This window comes from Etheostoma cragini, chromosome 3 (assembly GCF_013103735.1).
Source record: "Etheostoma cragini isolate CJK2018 chromosome 3, CSU_Ecrag_1.0, whole genome shotgun sequence".
NCBI lineage: Eukaryota > Metazoa > Chordata > Actinopteri > Perciformes > Percidae > Etheostoma > Etheostoma cragini.
Window position 1 is genome coordinate 26,945,925 of NC_048409.1, and position 20,020 is coordinate 26,965,944.

The 20,020-nt window shown below is 39.5% G+C and overlaps 1 protein-coding gene across 1 annotated transcript in view; it reads left to right on the plus strand.

Moving 5' to 3' along the window:
* The first annotated feature begins 2,853 nt into the window (after window positions 1-2,853).
* The window catches only part of gpr4 (G protein-coupled receptor 4), a 48,729-nt gene continuing 31,562 nt past the window's right edge, over window positions 2,854-20,020 (plus strand). Inside the window, exon 1 of the mRNA XM_034867289.1 lies at window positions 2,854-3,029. The gene's annotated coding sequence lies outside the window, so the exon portion shown is untranslated. The remainder of the gene's footprint in view (window positions 3,030-20,020) is intronic.

Genomic DNA, 20,020 nt, shown 5'->3' on the forward strand with positions numbered 1-20,020 from the left:
ACAAAACACATTAAACCCATTCTGTAAAATAAAAGTTATGCTTGGAGAGGACGTAGGGCTGGAGGATGAAGCGAACATTAATCAACATTGAAATTCTGAAGCTTTTATCAACGTATTTTTCCAAAAAGCGATAATTTCGATCATTTTAATAGACTAAAATATGACTTTTTTTACAGTACATTTTTCATTCAAAGCAATGTGGGCTTTCATTCCAATTTGATACATTTTTGAAAGTCAGCCATAATAGTTTAAGCTTTGGGTTTCCTTCAATTATTTAAAAAAAACAAAACTATGCACTTTTGAGTTTAGAAAAAAAAACTCACATGTACTGGTTGGTGAATGTTACGAGTGTAGATACAACGGGACCTTTTTTGTGGATTACTTTTTTTTGTTTAATTGGATTACGGCAAAATACACATCTTTTTTCTTAATGTTTCATGGTGTGATTGCGCTTTGTTCCTGCATATCAAGAGGCATCTCAACAGTCTGTAGGTAACACTGATTGTTAGCATCTTTTGGCCCCTGACTACAGACAATGTAGCCAAATTTGAGCCGAATGCTAACCTTCAACAAAGCAAACACACTTCCAGGCAGGGATTGTTTGTAATTTAAATTCAACAAAGAAATGTTGTAATAGAAGAAGTAATAATAATCGGGATAACATAAAATAATAATTCAATCTACACAGCTCCATAAAGAAGAAATACCTCTCTATTCCCATTCTCCTGTTACAAACCTTATCTCCATCACTTCTAGGAGAAGACAGAAAAGTAGGACTGCTGCATGTGTTGTCTGTTAAAAGAAACGTATTAACTAAGGAAAAAGGGCAAAATTGTGTGATAAGACGTTTTATAATGAGATGCAATTAGCAGAATTAGAAGGTTTTTTTCAAAGTGTACTTTGAGACTACAAAGCTTTGATTTACTGATTTTGGATGATAATGAAAATGTCAATAAACTGTTAATTACAGGCTCTGAATTTGTAAATATAATGTAAATGGACTGTATTTCTACAGTGCTTTTCTAGTCTCAACGACTACTCAAAGCTCTTTTACATAGTACAGGAACCATTCGCACACATTCATACACTGTGGCCGAGGCTGCGGTACAAGGTGCCAGCTGCTCATCAGATAAACACTCACACACATTCACACTCCAATGCATAGCTCGGGATGTCTTGCCCAAGGACACTTTGAAATGGGACTGCAGGGCCAGGGATCGAACCGCCAACCTTCCGATTGGCAGGCGACTAATGCATCACCTTTAATCAATAAAGTTAAAACAAACCTTATTTATTAGGATGCTGAAGAGTCTTGTTTGCATTTTTTGTAAAAATCCAAAGACTCCACAGACATAAACAGTTGAATGCTTGTTGCACCAATTATGAATCAATAATCAGATACATGTGTTTTATTGCACTATTGTTATTGCACAAACCCCTCAGTACTAGTATAAATTGTATTTACTCAAGTACTGCACTTAAGTACACATTTGAAGCACTTGAGTCTTTTCTTTTCATGCTCTTTCTACTTACTTCTACTCCGCTGCATTTCAAAAATAAATATTAAACTTTTTACTCCACTACATTAATCTGATCAGTTACTTGTTAAGATTAAGATTTTTGCATACAAAACACACAGAGTTCATTAAATACCATGTTTTATTATAAATGCGGAAATGATTAGCAGATTAAACACGTGTTTGGAACTTTTTTGTTTCCGGTTTCTAAAAACGTGTTGTTGTTTTTTATTTGTAATGAGTATTTTTACTTTACTTTAAGTACATTTTCTGGATGAAACGTGTATACTTCTACATAACACGTGTGTTCTCTTTCTGTCAACCATGACAAAAAAAACGTTTTGGTCACTTTTTTTCAACATTATTATCACTTTTCTGACATTTTTGTTACTAAAAATAATGAACTGAAAACGGGTCAGACTTGACCCGAGGACAACATGAGGGTCAAGTAACAGTTTCAATGCAGGACTTTTACTTGTAACAGGTTTGTTTTTTTCAGTGTTGAAGGCCTATTAGTACTTTTATTAACCCTTGTGTTGTCTTCGGGGTAAAATTTTACCCATTGTCCAAGTTTTTTAATCAGATGTTTCTTTTAACCAGAATGCCCAAAAATAACATAGATACATGGATGATCTTTGGTCAATTTAACGATTACTTTCATTGAATGTGGGCCGTTTTATTCCGTTTCATAGCATTTGAAATTCTGGTTTCAAAACAGAATCCTGACTATACCTGTCTGATCATCATTATCAGGCAAAATAATTCATAATTTGGGCTTTTTTTTAAAACAAAAAAGGGTATATTGTCATATAAATTAATGGAAAAACAGGTTTGACAAAAACGTTTTAAAAAGTGATAAAAAAAAAAATTTTGACCCCGAAGGACAACAAGGTCATGGTTGACGGGAAGACAACACAAGGGTTAACCCTCATGTTGTGGGTCAAATTGACCTGTTTTCAATTAATTTTATTATGTCAAAAAAACACGGGCCATCGAAATAAGCGCTGAAAACTTGGGGAAAAACAGCAAAAACAGCAAAAAAGCACATTAAAAACAGTGACAAAAATGTGGGAAAAAGCGACAATAATGTTGAAAAAACAGTTGTTTTTTCCATGGTTGACAGGAAGACAACACAAGGGTTAAAAATAAAAGATCTCAATGCTTCTTCCACCACTGATCATACTCTTGATTTATACTTTATGTTCATGTAGGGGAGAGAGAGAGGGAGAGAGAGGGAGAGAGAGAGAGAGAGAGAGAGAGAGGGCGGAACAGTCACCAAGTCATGCAGAATGCGGCCTCCCTCCTCCTTCCCTCCCTCCCTCCTCCCTCCGTGTGTGTGCCGGCTGCCGCCGCTCTGCTCCCTCTGTCCTGCGCTGCGGAGGCTGTGTAACACACCACCGCTACTGTTACTGAGCGGGTTTTCGCGGAGGTTGGATGAAATGCAAAGCCTTTTCCTCTGGATGGATACGCGCTGTGTTTGGGAGGCGGCGGCGGGGACTTTCGGAGCTGAACGTGAGTACAGCGTCGCGCCTTTCCTCGGCTGCGGCTTTACACTCTTTTCTTTGCTCTTTTCTTCACAAAGAGAGGACGACGTGTTAACTGAAACCGACACCTGCCACAGAAAGTTCAATTCCGCTCCGTACGTTGGGGCGACGAATGAGATCAAGCGTTAACCTACTTATACACATTTAGGCTAGCCTACTAATTAATTAATAAATGTAGGCCTACTTCATTTACCTATACCGAAGTAATGACAATTACAATAGTTCCATTCACAAACAACCAAACTGAGTTAGGTGAATTATATGGGCTGTAGTTGTAGCCTAATGATCATAGGAATACAATAATTGTGGCACACACACACACACACACCCCCATCCCAGTGTCTCCGTCATGGTAACCTAAATGTAAATAAACACAGACACTAAATCAAGACTAAAAAAATTATATATATAAGAAAAAAACTATGTGTCACTGCTGGAATATGAAAGTGATGAACTTAGTAGTCAGTCGATCTACACATTTTCTGTAGTTTTTTCTGTAGTTGTTAGGATTATTCCTGACAGTTGGATCATTAGGTCATTATGTCAGTGTATTCACATCCCATAGCATTCCATCACCGATGCTTCAGTGTGTATGAACTGGATGAAACGCTCCACAGTAAGTGGACATGATGCTCTTACTGGACATAATAAACTGTGTGTGTGGGTGTGTGTGTGGGTGGGGGGTTTAAGACCATCAGAGAATAGAAGAAATGAAGTCAGAACATGCTGTGCACAAACGTCTCCTCTGCTCTTTCACCCTGAATTTGAACTCAGCTGTTTACTACATCTGACATCACTTCACACAGCAGGCTGCTTCTTTTTGTTGCTCCCATTTAACTTGTTGGAAAAGCAAGTCAAATTGCATTAGTAACTGGATTATGGGATGAGCTGGAAGCATTGGCGTTTCAGTACAGTAGGCACTTGTGTGTCTGCCACAGCTCCAGGGGTTTCGACTGGTGACGATTAATAAATCATGAGACTGAACAAATAAATAAGCCCCTTGTGTCACTGAACCTCTCCGACTGTACCTGGCTCTGTGCAGGGACCAGAAAATGGTTCTTTCAGATGAGATGTGGAGCCTAGTTTATTATGTGTTGGACCAAACTCGATGGATCTACGTTGAATTGCTGTGAAATGTAACCCTCTGAAGACAAGAGACGCACCGGAGAGTCCAAGCGAACCCAAAACATTTGTAAACTCATTCTAAAGCACCAAAACAATTGAGTGTAGGTATGTTTTCACAAGAGATTTGAGAAATATTTCTGCCTTTGGGCCAAATGACACGTTTTTCCAGGAACAATTTGGGGCGTCACTATACTGTAGGCTTTGAGTTTGTTCTGGACAGTTGATGTAAAACACATGGGGCTCAAATCATATGCAAAAAACCCTTAAAAGGACAATTCAAGAAGATATGTAAAAACGTCCTTAGACCTCTGAGGGTTAAGGGGATACTACCTGCCTCGATTGGTGTTTTAGCTCATATAAAGCCCTCATAGCTTTTGAAAAGCAGTCTGTAGATCTTAGATCTCTACCTCTGCCAGTGAAGTAAAAGGAAGTTTTCAGTATTCTGTCTGCAATAAGAATATCTTAAAAAAAAAAAAAAACAGACTTGGCTGAAAGTTGTAGAACACATTGCCTTTGTTCTTTAGCTGAGAAATTACATGATTAGAGTTTGGTGGTGATCCAGATTTCTTTTGCCATAGCAGTCGTGCTGCATTGCTCCGACTTTCAATACTGCTGCTTGACAGCGGTGCGTTCATGTTCCTCTGTCAGAAACAGATGATCAACAAACATGAAGCGTAGCAATAAGGAAGCTGCAGGTTTGCATGGTGATCGAGTGTTACCCAGTTGTTTCACCTTAAATCATGTGGTGTCACAGTTGTGAATCCATTGCTCTTTGGGCTGGCACTTGAAATATGTGCACGTGAAAGTCGGGCTGCACGATTATGGCCAAAATGATAATCACGGTCATTTTGAGCAAATGAGATCACGATTAAATACACGATTTAAAGTAGACATGACAGTGATTAAAATGTGAAAGACTCTCATACCTGTTCAAGCAATCCTAACACCCCTAAAGTAGTTGGGGTGTTTTAAAATGATGTTCTGACAAATCTGTTACTTATATTAATGCATGCCTTGCATTTTCTTTTCTCATTTTGTTTACAATCTTTTTCTGTTATTCATGACCACGGGACTGCCCTTTGGGTTTTTTGAGGCTGCCGTGCACGCGCTCCATCTTTTGCGTCACTGTGAGGACTCGCCAAGTAGAACAAATATGATTCCCATCCAATCAGTTGAATAGGTGAGCTGTCCCAACACATGCGTGTTAAATGAAGAAGCAACTCACCCAATCGGCTTCGGCCCCTACGGAACTCAGTCGCTCGTGGTATCAGCGTTAGGCATGTTGCGATAGTCAATAAGTCAATTAATCGGGCCGCGATAGTTTCCATTTGCAGGCTTGTTTGTTTTCCTTCTTTTTTTCCTACCAAAGACACTGGATGACCACTTTTGGTTCCTTAGCGTGACGAGGAGTGAGCCCTCTTGTCTCTGTCTTTGAGTGGGGAGGCGGGACACCTCTCGGAGAGAAAGAGAAACAGAGGAAATGCAAGGCGGCGTCAAAAAAAACAAAGAAAGTTTATGAGCGATGTCCCCCTTGTAACTCTGCATCCTGTTCTCTCCTTCATTCCAAACCACAGTTAACAACCTACCTACTCTCGGGAAAGTGGCTGCGGTTAATAATCGGAAATTAAATTTCATTGTGCTTTCTTCTGGAAGACTGGCTGCCAAAAATCTCCACTTACTAGCTAATTAATTAGCCTGAGGTAAACAATAGCTATTAGTAAACAGAAGTGTTGTGGTAGCTGGTGTCTGGTGTGTACGCCAGCCTCTGTGTGTGTGTGTGTGTGTGTGTGTGTGTGTGTGTGTGTGTGTGTGTGTGTGTGTGTGTGTGTGCAGAGGAGCAGAAGAAAGTAGCTGCACCTTCGCCAAAATAAAGGCTGAAAACAGAAAAGAAATATTTTGGTAGAAACATTTACTCGCCATATTTAAAATGTCTTCCAGTTCCAGTGTTAAATATTCTCTAGAAATAATAGTTTATTGATCTTTGAAAAGGTGTACCTTCATTATTATGCTATTATCGTTATATTACATGAAAATGGGCTCAGAACGACAAAATTATCGCTTATCGCATTCATTTCTGGGACAATTTATCGTCCAGCAAAATCATGACAAGCGTCATCAGTGTCATTACTAATCCATAAATTCACAGTTGCTAGGTATTGTTTGATGACAGTGGTTTACGGAGCGCTAGATTGGCTCTGCAAAAAAAAAAAAAAAAACTTTGATGCAGAGCTTTCTATGAATGATGTATTAGAAATATCGCTCGATCACCCGAATTTGATCTGGGGAAGCCAAACCATGATTGTGATTAAAATGTAAATAACTGTGAATAGTACAAATTATTTCCTGGCAAGAGTCTTGCGTTTCTTAATGTGCATTTCAGAAAGGAACAGAGGGAAACAAAATGCAACACCGATGAGAAATCACACAACTTTAAGTCTGACCAAATCTCCGGTTTACTGTGAGGGGTTATCTCGCCCTGTGGAAGTGGATTTTCATGCTGAACTAGCTTCTTCTTCTTAGAGAAATGCTGAATAGGCTTAGGAACACCATTCAGCTTTCATTACGATTAGACAATGTCGAGGGTTTGGATGCGTGTATTACAAGGAGTGCATGTGCCGTTAAGCAGTCGAGCCACCTCAGGGAGGGAGGGAGAGAGACAGAGACATGATCTCCCAGCAAGCACCGGGCTTCATCGAGCTGCAGGGAAATGCTACAACAGACCTTAATGGTTTTTTAGTACAGAGTCGGCACAATGAATCCCCTGTTCCTCCGACAGAAGTCCTCTTTTCATCTCCAGTTGTAACATTAAAATCAGTAGAATCTCCTCTTCTCCTCTTCTCTGTCTGCACTCTCTTCTCCATCCCTCCCTCCCTCCCTCCCTCCCTACTGCAAAGATCTTTGAGTCAGGCTCTCTTTTTTATCATTATTGTTTTTTATTAGATGATGATATTTATCATTCTATCTTTTTCCGTCCAGCTCTCTCTTCCCTCCCCAAGTTGTCTCTCTCGTCTGATTACACAATAATTCAGCTTTTAACTTGCGTTGTTGGCTGTGAAACATATATAGATTAGTACAAATAAATTAACATGCAATACCGACTTTCTTTCTGTATTTCATTGCATCATTTGTAATAACATTAGAAGTAAACCATCCTCTCCTCTTCTTCTCCTCCTCCATCCCTTGTGCTGAACTATTTCTGATCTCTTTGGAAAGATAATCTGTACCTTTTTTTTTTTTTTGCTTCAACCTTGAAGGCAGAAGGATGACTGTGGTTAGCTAAGAGCCCCAGGTTTACTTACGTACCGGTTCCTTTCACCTCTCCAGACCCAAACACACATACACCAGCACGACCCAAACCTGGTCCCCCCTTAACCCCCGGCCAAGACAGATCTCTCCTCCCTGCTTGTTCACCGTCTCCATCAGAAGTCAGAGTGGGGTGTGACATTTAATTTAATGCGTTCGCCCTTGGGTAAAGTTTGGGAGACAAACACACATTTGACTCCTTTTCAACACGGCCCATTGTATCATCAGTCTCCCAGAACAACATGCAGTGTGGCTGTGTATTGTAACAGAATGGGATAGTACGTTTTGTTGAAAAGGTGCACAAAAGTGAGTGTGGACTAAAGCAGGCATTTAAGAACCAACTTATTTGTTTTTGTAGTTTGAAAACAAAACAGTCGATAGTATCATTTTATTTTAGCTGGCTCCGGTGGATAGCTTTGCTGGTCAGTCCATCACTTTGTTTCAGACTGAAATATTTCAACATATGATAGTGATGTGTTTTAAAAAGATAAAAAAAACACATTTCTGAAAAAAACACACTTCTGTTTTATGTATACTCTGTAGCCAGATTGATTCAACACTGATCTAGCCTTAATTAGCATTCCACGGCTTGACGCCAACCCTGGAATCTAAAGAATTGATTAGGTTGAGTCTGGCATTTAACATACAGAAAGAAGGAAGTGACCTTCTGTCTCCGACCCCCGTGTCTTAGACTAGGCTAAGATAATGGAATGTGGATTCCTGTATTTTCGTGAGAGTTTCTCATTTACATGATAGAACCTTTTGATCTGTGACCGAAAACGACCCCAAAGAAGCAGAGTTTAGTGCCATGTCCTTCCTCGTTGGACAACAAAGAAGCCAAGAAGATATGTCCTACACACACCAGGTTTAAATACGCCAGGTGAAAAGGAACCCCCCCAGGGGCCGGGAATTTACAGTATGCGTGTGATTTACAAATGTTTAGTCCTCATCAAATCAAAGAAAACTAATTTGTTTTTTCTAACAATAGATTGCCACTTATAGTTTTTTTTCTTGATAGCTTAAAGGATAATTCCGGTGCGAAATGAACCTTGGGATTAATAACACACCAAATGTGTTCAGAGTCGACCGTCCTCTGGGATATGTTTACATGCTAATGTGTCTCTAGCCAACAAGCTAGCGCAAACCACTAGTAGCTTATTATTTATTAGCTTATTATTATTAGCTTAACGCTAGTGTTTGGGGCACTGGCAGAGTAAAAATAAATCGCTATTTTATACCACTAATGGTCGCCTCGGTACACATGTTATTGAAGTTAATTTTGAGCCTCAATGGCCCTTTAAGCAATATTTTGAAAACTGGGGCCGTTTTTATTTTTATTTTTATTAATTAAGACAACCACACACACAACTAGCAGAACACCTCAGACCCTTTGCAAACTGAAACAATCAAAATGAAACACTAATTCATAAAAAATAAACATTTTGTTACCATATGAAACACACACGTCCCATGTGACTAAATTCAGTTTAAACCAGTTACACACTGCTGTTGCCAACCTAAACACTTTTAGCTATTCTACTTCCCTGTGATTAGAGTACTGTAAATGAAATACACAGAGAAACTGCAAATACACAATAAGTTCCCCAAACATGACACAAGACAAATGTTGCAGACTGAGGAAAATGTAATATCATTCATATATTTCTCATTTCATGAGACCATGAAATGGAATGAAAATGAAATTTCATCTACCTAAATCAGTCAACATGTCAACATGGAGAATCACAACAAACATGTCCCATGTTCATGCCAACAGTACTACAGTAGTGTGCAAAATTAGAATACTGTATCCAGTACAGGTTACAATTACAGTAAAAAAACAACAAGAAGAAAGTAGTAGCGTTTGTGATGAGTCAGCTCGTAAAATTAAATGAGAACCGAAGTCATTAAAAATCAAATTTATTTAAAAATGAAATGGGGAAGAGGGTAAATCCAGGTCCTGATTTTATAACGATTAATCATGCAGGCCTACATAAGACACAACATAAAGTCACATGTTTGCCGTTTCAAAACTCTGCCATTTAAAATAAAAAGTACGGTTTGTTGTGAGCATATTTTTGTTCAGTCCAATCAAAATATATCTGCTGTTCATAGGTTGCACTGACAAACCAAAATGTTTCAACAGCATCTGAAGAATTCTATTCTATCTAAACTATTATAATAACAATCGTATTATGGCAAAGCATACTGAAGATGAGAGTGCTTTTCATTATGCCCCACAGTGTGTAGTTGGTGAGACAAGAATCTGGTAATATGAATGAAGCGTTTGCCATTTGGTGCAAAAGTTGGATTTTGAGAATGCCGTATGTAGTTTTGGCTGTAGTGCTTCATTTCGCGGGATATGTGAGGTACTTTTCAGTTTAGGTGTGTGGTTTTGTGGTTTTAATAACTTATAAAGTGCTTAAACCTGATTGGTGTGTCAATTAAGCAACCATGTGTTTGGCTGTGTTTCACAGATTGGCTCATACTGTAGGTGTGGAAATTTGACAGTCAGTGTTTTGGAATTGCAAGGAAGTGACATCATGATATACTTCTGTGTCTAATGTATACAAGTATGTTTAGTGTTTTGCATCCGACATTGGGCTTATAGTGCTGCACATCTGGGCCAGTGTTTTGCTTCCTGAGTGTAAGGTTTTGATAACTATGTAATACTTTTGATTTCTGTGTGGAAGCAATCGTCAAAAACTGAAAGTTGCTACATGTGTCCATGGTGCTTAGACGACAAACCCTAAGGACTTTGAGTGATCCCATGACTTTTCATTTAGCGCACCCGCAGCTCAAAGTTTTCAGTTATCCTGTGAAATATCTCAAAATCTATGAGATGATTAGAAAAATTGGATTAGGAAAGGAAATCTATAGACAGGAGATGAGATAAAAACCAACTGGAAATAGGAGACAAAAGACTGAGTCTTTAAAGGACAGTTTGAAAAATGTGAGCTGAGCATTAACTTGGGTAGCAGAGGAGAAAGGAGAGGGAGAGAGAGAAAGGAGAGCAGTAGGAGACAGGCTAGAGATGAGAAAAAGCATGATGGATGGAGGTGAGAGGACAGGAGGATAAAAAAGGATCTTCAGAGGAGCGTGAATGTGAAAGAGAGAGCAGTGATGGTGTAATTGCTCTCCAGAGGAGTTCTGATAAGCAGCACTTAAGAGCCTCTGTGGTTAAGTAATCACTGTGATTAAAGGTCAGAAAGGCTACAGTGGTAGAGAATGACACTAACAGCTAGCCTGGCCAACTGGAAGATCGACACCCGCTGCACTACATTAACACATTATACCGTAACACAACATGATATAGCAGCACATAATCACATAACAACACTGATGTTGTGCAAAAACCACAGGATCTGAGAATCTGTGAAATGTTGTGAAAAGAGTTTGACGTCATGCACTTTGCTTCTAATCCTATGTTGGGATTTCCTGTGTGTGTGTGTGTGTGTGTGTGTGTGTGTGTCTGTGTTAAGCATGACATTTACATACATTACATTGGAACTGGACGGTTCTTTTCTGATGTGGCCGCTGTACTACACATATTTATTTCCTGCTGCACAGTTCTTTTGTTATTCTTTGTGAAAATGTTTTACAGTATTACAACAATGACACCCAGTTGTGCTTGGCTGATTAGTAGAGCGGCCCCGTGTGTGTGCTGGAACGGATGCCCATCTCCTCTAGTGGAGCAGAACAGTAGACATCCCTGAGCTTCTGTTTCTGTGGGAGTCAGAATTTGAACAAATGGTTCTCGCCTGCTTGTTGCTTGGTTTGCGTCAGAGGACATGTGCATGGAGTTTAACTTTCTCAACTTTCCCCTTTCATTGGCACTGGGTGCCTTTTAAATCTCTGTAGCTGAAGAATTATAGGCCTCAGATGTAACTGGCTTCAGGATTCTCTCAAAGTGGAACAACTTGTTTCCACTGGGACGTTCAAGATGATGCTTGAAGATGTGTTACGTTGGGACTGCCCTTGATTTAAACAGCCCTCTTATTCAGCTACACCAGTGATTCCCACTTGTTTTGTGTTTGACAAAAATTTTTATAATGTGGGTATTGTTTCAGATTCCAATTTAATTTGATTGAATTGTGTACCCTACCTATCTTAAAGTTACTGTAGTAGTTGTAACAAAAGAAGCCAAGTTAGACACTAAATAATACAATGCGACAAAGTAAGCTGTACAATACCTTATTACCTTATTAGCATGGAGTGCTGGGGTAACTAATCGACCAGGGAAGTTTAATTGAACGCTTCATTGGGTAAGTGATTAACAGGAAAGGTTAGTTTTTATTTTTATTTCGTTCTGACTTTTTGTTTTCACATTCAGTTTAGTTTGGATTGGTTTTTAAAGCGTGTTTGCTAGTTCTTTTTTTTTTAGTTTTAGTCTTTCTTTGTAATATGGGTAATTTGTCGGAGATTCAAAAAAGTCAGAAAAACTATTGTGTAATAATAACTCAACAAAAACATCATACAACACAATGTTCAACAATAGCACAAGTACATAAAATGTAGCTTACATATGGTCATAAATATGTAAACTCTACACAAGATGCCACAGTAAGTGCAAAATGTCTAAGTGACGTGTACCAGGAAAAAAAAACCTTAATAGCCAACAGACTAAAGAAGACATCCCAGCATTAACCCACATATTAACCCACGTTCCCCCCCGCATTTGGTGTTCCTGCGTATTTATTAACCAGCTATCGGGTCGCCGGTGAAAGCAGCCTGTAGTGTACTCCGTCATGCTGCTGGCCCTACGTATCCATACATCCATGCCCGCAACGTTACCGGGGTTAGCTTCTGTTTAGGGGAAAGGGGCCTTGGCTAGGTTAGCCTCCTTGTGTGCGCTTCTCAAATTTGTTTCCTTGTAATAAATTTGACCACCTTCCACTGCAAAGCACTTGCTTTTATCTGACACAATCATAATCAAATAGGACTTTCATTCGACTTTTGGTACCGCCATGATGCCAGGCGTGGGGCACGGACATGTTGTGTTCAATTTGACACAGAATATCGTAATTTCTGCGTTCCCAGTCAAAAATTACACACGTCTACGGGAAATTTTATAGTTGGAAAGATAGAACCTTATTTGCTCTATGAAAGCCAATGACAACAACTAACTTTTTTGTGATGCCTTGTTTTATTTCTATTTCAGTTAACGACCACCCAGTTTTCGTTACTTTGTACCTTTTTGTTAACTATTATAACCTTGCCAACAGGTAAATCTCCCTAAAACGTAACACATTGCAGGTGATAGATGGCCAAATAGATTCTTTTTGTTCTCAGAGACACTGAGAGGTGCCACCATTCTGGTCTCTTAAATAGAGAGATGACTCATAAACGAGTGAAGGTGACAGTGGTTTGAGTCACACCCACCCATCCACACACACACACACACACACACACACACACACACACACACACACACACACAGCAAAAACAGCCCTGTGGTGAGTGTAGCTACACGCTTAATTTGAGGTCTCAGAGCAGAGTGGTGTTTTTGTGCCGGTGTGTTTAATCGTGGGCGACTCTGCTTCTGTTTTCAAGCGCTGAGAGCTCATTTGCACCAGCAACAAGGCTTCCTGCCAACCTGTGATTTTGTTTGTTGTCATGGCTATATAGACATCAGTTTCTTTACAGTACACCAGAAATGCCAGTAAATTATGAATTTATCTCACTTTGCTCATTCCACTGTAACATCTGTTCTATTCTTGAAAGAGGCTTTAATAGTTAACTGACCTGACATCAGTGAGTTGAAATTTTCGGACTCATTAAGTGACTCCTGTTAAGAAATGGATTAGCTGCTTCGAATTCATAAATTAGATCATTAGGTTGTCAGGTCAGAAACTAGCGGACCGAATGAGCCAGGGATTAAAAATGGTGATTAAAAAGCAGCCGGAGCCTTTATTTTTCCTCTGATGTCACAAATGATACAAACTGACGCTTGTTTCCCCGTTGTGTACTTTAAGTAACTAGAAAAGATGGGACCAGCATTTCATGACTAAATTAAATGAAAAAATGTCGTCCTATAACAGTGTTCTAGGAGGGTTGTTAAAACCGATTTTAGCCCTGCATTAAAAAAAATTGCAGCCCACTCATTCATTTGAATAGAACCAGTCCAAGAAAGCAGCGGGGGTGCCAACGCAGGAGAAACGTTAAACCACTGTAAACCTTTGCTGTAACGTCAGCGGCAAGGTGTTGTGCTGGCCAATCAAATGCATGCAAGCACACACTGCTGGTCGATTGCTTAGTAACGTGAACAGAGTATTTCTATGGTTCACCTTGCGACCGTCATGTCAAAAGATAAAATATTTGCAGCCGTGATAACTTTACAGAGTCAAAAAATCATGTTTGAAATACCAAGAAACCAGAGCATGTTTTTGTCCCATTTCGGATTGCTGGGTGGACTAGCCAGACCCTCCTCCGCAGCGCTGTGGAAGAAGGTCTGGCAATGCGAGACTAATGCAGGACTGTTCTTCCACTTAAGGCCGCTGTGCGTCGGAGGGGCTGCTGCCCTTCATTTGGGCTGACCTGACATGCTCGGTCGGAAGGCGGGCACTGCCTGCGTCGGACTCAAATGATCAATCGGATTGGTGGAGTGCTAACCCGGAAATGACGAGCGGGATCAGCGTGACTAGAGTCTCTCAACTCTAGAGCCTATTCTGTCCACGGTTGGCCGTCGGGTGGGTTTTTTGGGGTGGTTTGTTGGTGCATTTCTTCAAATGGAACAAGGGATCCTGGTATCAACAACCGCTGAAAGTCATCCTAGAACATTGCCGTGTGAGTCTTTGTAATGTAATGCAACGGAGCACATCTCTGTGTGTTGATGAAATGATAAGGCTGATGGCCTGCAGACCGAGAGGGAGATTCAAACAAAAGAGGGGGGGGGGGGGGGAGAAGGGGAGAGGCTCACAATTGTGTGTTAGACTCACTGTGTTTGTGTAACTCCTGACAGTCTGACGCCACGTCTAAATGTACCTAGGACGTGATGTTGTCTCTACTGTCTATCTGTACACACTGTTAGAGAGCGAGCGAGAGAGAGAGACACACACACACACACACACACAATGCACCTGTGGCCAGCATTAGAGCAGTTTCAAATGGTCGATTACATCTCACTCTCTGTGTTTGCCTTTCTTCTTTCTCTCCCATTAAACCTCAAGCTCTCCATCCACTTTCCTTCTCTTCTGTCTCTCCTCCCCAGCCCTTTCTTTCCCCTCTCTCCCCTTATTTGTCCCAAGATCAATGACCTCTTCTTTTATTCACTCTCTCTTTTTTTGTTGTTTTTGTGTGTCACTGTTCCCGCTCACATTTTCCACCTCTTCTTCTCTTTTATTTTCTCTCTCTCTCTCTCTGTTCTAAAATTACATTCTATATCCATTTGGCTCTCCCCTTTTTCCATCTCTCACATTAACTCCATCTCTCTCATTTTGAATCTCTTTCACCCCTCCCCTCTTTACTTTTTCTTGATCAATATTTTCCTCCTCATGGTTCCCTTTCATATTTATCCCTCCCATCACTCGCTCATTTTCCGGAATGTAGCGCAGACTCACCCGGGGTTAGTCCTAGTCCACACGTACACAGGTATATTTTTAAACTCGTTCCTTCATTCATTCTCAAAAACATCCCGTCAACACATGCACTGTTTACAAAAATTCCGGTGTTACTGTAGAATCAGGATGATTAACCCTTGTGTTGTCCTCCCCACATGACATTTATGTCCCTTTTAACAACTTTTATTTAGCTTTGACTAATACCAGCTTACTACCACTAGTTTTACACTACGTTTTGGGGATTTATGGTCAATAAACCTCATTTATGTGCAATTATAGCTAATATTTGAGTATACAAATAACAGAAATGATGAACCATTTGGACTAATAGTTAAGATCATAGGAACGTATGTATGGATGAGTTTAGTCAGGACACTGAAATGTATTAATTTCAATTTTCACCCAAAATTCAATGACAGTAATTAATTATATTTGCAAAGACCGATGTATGGAATCCATCCTTTTTTATGTAGAAATTGGATTAAAAACACATATTTCTGATGTTGACATTTTAAAAATGGGTCAAATTTGACCCAAGGACAACAGGAGGGTTAAAGGAAAGCTAGTTGAAGAAGAGGGTACAGGTGCTCAGATTGAAACGTACATTCTGATGATGGAAACACATTCCAAGTGTTGGTTGAAGGAGAAGATATCCCTCTCTCTTTTCACTCTCTTTTTGTCTCTCTCACATCTTCCTTTCTCTGCCCTCAGTCTCTCATCGGGTCTGCATCTATTGACTGTTTTAGTAATGGAGTATTGAACATGATTAGATGAAACTTTAATGATCTCAGAGGAAAAATGGGATTGCTGCAGCGGCAAGAAGAAAACCGATACGTTGAATAAAAAGCAGGCTGTATTTGTGGCTGCATCTCGGCATCTCTGTGTGCATTATGTCAGATATATTGAGCAGACATATGGATTTATAATGTGCAAAATGTCTTGCATGATTAGGGTCATGTGCAAAGAGCCACAGTGTAATTATCAGCAAAGTTTAGTTTGAATCAAACAACGTATACATCCAGCGACCTAATAAATGTAAGTCCCATATTCTTGACATTCCACTTCATGAGATTGCTCCGGTGCAGCCAGAAATTACACCAGATGTTCTTCTTTTTGGCTGGATGGCCGTCACCTTCCTCTCCCTTTGTGTTGTAATTCTAAACTCTGATGGATTTATGAGGACTATGGTGAACTGCTCCTCAGATCTCTGCAGGGTAAATCCACAAGTGTTCCACCAAAACAAGTTCCGCCCCGACGCTATTTTGCAGCAGTACAGTGGCTCATTCTGGTGCTTAGCACCACACATTACTATTGTGATTCATTTAAGGAATGCATTCATTTGCAGAAATGCAAATATAACCTGAGCATGTTTTTTTCCCATCCCGGAATGCTGTGTGGAGTAGCCAGACCCTCCTTGACGGCAATGTGGAGGAAGGTCAGGCAAAGCAAGACTACTCTGGTTTAGCTCTTGTTTGGTCTCCACACACATCTGGTCTTTTAAGCTCCACAATGCTCCACTGTGTTTACCAGCTAGTCATGTCTGTCTGTCATTAGGTGCAGTGTGTTATCAGAGCTTGTTGTGGCTAAAACGAGGTTGAAGAGAGCGTTGACAGTGAACCAAAACGGTATAGTTGAGGGCTTTAGCAAACTAAGTGCAATTTTCAAAGAAAATCAAGAAAAGTAAAGACAGACAGTCCCGGAGAGAGGCGTCTTCTAATAAGGACCGTTGTCTACCAAACACCATGAGGAGATGAAAATCAAATATCACAATATTTGTAAACAAATACCTCAATATCGATCCCACAATATTTTAGTGTTGACTACTGGTGCTTTCACAAAACTTTTACCCAATTGAGATTTTTGATGAATAATCATCATTAATGTGGATATAATGACTAAGTGGGTAAAGGTCAATAATAGAAAAGTTACAACAGTCTGGTAAGTTTGGAAAATGACATCACTTTACTGTCATGCAGCCTTTAAAACCAGAAAAAGACAACACTTGTGCCATTTTACGATATGACAATATCCAAAATCTAAGACGGTATTTAGTCTCATATCACAATATCGATATAATATCGATATATTGCCCAGCTCTACCTAGAGGGCTGGTGTTCCTTTGAAAACCACATTGGAGTTGAAATGTATATTTCAACTGTATTTGTGTATCCTGCATGCTCAGTTCCAAACAAGACAAGAGAAACATTAACCCACACAGCCATATGATATATAAAACAACATCCATAATGAACAAAAGAAAAATATAATGGTGTAAAATTGAAATCAAAGATTTTTCTGTTTTGTGCGGCAACAGTAGTCCAAAGGAATCATATCTGTTAGATCTCAGATTGTCTTGTTAATCGTCTCTGAGGAAATGGATATGAGTAAATATTGATGTAAAATCTGACTTTGGGCCAGAGGAGTAAAATGTCCTGAACTGGAATCTGAATCCAGACCTATTGTACTTTATCTTGCAGTGTGTTGTCGTTGGGCCAAATGGATCATTTTCCAGGAGCAAAGTTTAATAAAAACAACAACAACTTTTATTTATATTTATGGGGAATTTAAAGGACCCAAGGGCTGTTGAACTCACTCTAAGTAGTGTTTTGGTGACCACTGGAGAAGATGGACATTTTGGAGGAGTATTGAGAAAAGGAACACTTGTTGCGTCATAACTTAACCCTTGTGTTGTCTTCCCGTCAAAATTAAAAATCAACACTTGTTGTCCCTTTTCTAACACTTTTGCGGTTTTGTTTCAATGTTTGTCACTTTTTTCGACGTATTCAACACTAACTTATTGACTTTAGCTCCACAGTTATTTTTGGACCTTATGGTCAATAAACCTCATTTATAGGAAATTATACCTAATGTTTGAGTTATAAAAGCAGAAATTATGAATTATTTAGACTGAAGGAATGTATGTTGATGGATAATGACGGACTGGAATATGTCAATTTTTACTCAATACTATTTTGTAACCACTTCTATCTTTTTTTTAAATGCTATAAAATTGAATAAGACAACCCCAGCGTTGTGTGGAATCAATCGGGTAATTACTATTGGGTAGTTAAAAAGAACAGTGATATAGGAGACGGGTCAATTAACCCGAGGACAACATGAGGGTTATTTGATATTCAAAACATCTTTTTATTATTTCTTTTTTTACCACCTTTGCTATTAATGTTCACATAAAGTTTTCCAAAAATGAATGATATTGTTGGGCTGCCAGACTGCTTGGAAGGCCGGAGGCTACATATTTTGGGTGTTCTTTTTGAAAATGACATAAAAAGGACAGAAGTCTAATCAATTGATACATACATTGCATTTTGACTCATGTACAGTTAGTGTTTGGCAGCATTGCCAGACTAGCCTGCTCTGCAGAGAAAAATGCACTGATCCCACATTTCTATTGCAAACATTTCTTACTGCTTTACATTAAACATGTTAAACGAGTGAAACATGGATTGGACTAGCCTCAGAAAACGCAAGCGCAATCATTCATCAAAATTGCATTTACAAAACAAGGGAACGTCATTTTGGAAATTCTTCACCTGCGGATGATTTTCATTTTTGCTCTTGAGAAATTGAACATGAGCTGCCACAGAGAGCTGTGAACAGTATGCCTCCAACTCCTCAGCAAGGTAACCAGCTTCTCTGTCCTGCTGCAACGTGGAAAACTACTTTCACTATGAGCAGCATGAAATCCGATCCCAGTTATAATTAGTGTTGACTGATTTTTTATATTAAAGCAAAGATAGTTTGTTTGTCTCTTCTGTACATAGATAAACCAGCTGTTCTTTGGACAGAATCAGGGTTTTTGTCCTGCAAAGAGGAGTTTTTGCCCCCCGCCCCACCAAAAAGGTTTTAGCCAGCACCAAAGGATCACCAATGCTAAAATGATAAGAACTGATTGAAAAAATTGCAATTCAAATCTTCTCTGAATGTGTAAATTAGAAATTTACCAACCAACCAATGAACAAGCAGAACATCAACTTGAATAAGAGCATTATTCTAAGTTCATTTAGTCCAGAGTCTGGCAGACAGACTTGTGCACCTGAGAGTGTAGAATTAGTAGTGTAGCACTTACTATAACCACGTCAAATGTCAGTGTTGATAAATCAACCAGGACTAAAATCTTAAGGATTACATCTTTAAGGTACTTATCATGTCAGTTAATATGTTTGCTTTAGTGGCCAATATTCACCAAACCCATGTTCAATTCAAGATGCATGGAGCAGTTTACAGACAATAAACCTTGAGCCTTCGGGAGACCGGAGGATCATTTTCCCGCTGGTTGGTTTTCTTTCTCGAGTAGCAGTAAGCAAAAGTTCTACATAGTGCTATCCAACATGGCAGCATGTCCCTTCTTAACCTAGACTCTAAAACATAATCCATGCTCTGCGAGAATGTCTTCCAAAATCAGTTTTAATTTGCTTAACAAAAGCCTATTTCTTTTAAAGATTATTTTTTTGGGGGCTTTTCCTTTTATTTGATAGTGACAGTGGATAGACGGGAACGGTGGGAGAGAGATGGGGGGGTGACACACAGCAAAGGGCCGCAGGTCGGACTCGAACCCGGGCCGCTGCAAAGGACTCAGCACTCATAGGGAGCCCGCTCTCACTGGACGAGCTAGAGGTCGCCTCACAAAACCTTTTCTATTTTGTGGAGAAGAGAGTTTGAGTTTTCTTTTTCTTGCCTGATTTCTTCTTTGCCCATGATCCTGTGACCAATTGCATAAATGAGATGCAAATAGCTTGCATTATATCCTATTTGCTGGCTGTACCATGTCTGGATTGCACGGATTACATTATGGTACCATGAGACAAATATATGAACATTTATAGTAAATAGGAGGATCATTTAGATTTCAGCTCTGGCAGTAAAACATATTAACCTTAATTTCATTATCTTTTTTTATCCTAGCATTTATAATTAAATCATGTTTTTAAACCACAACTCTAATTGTAATATT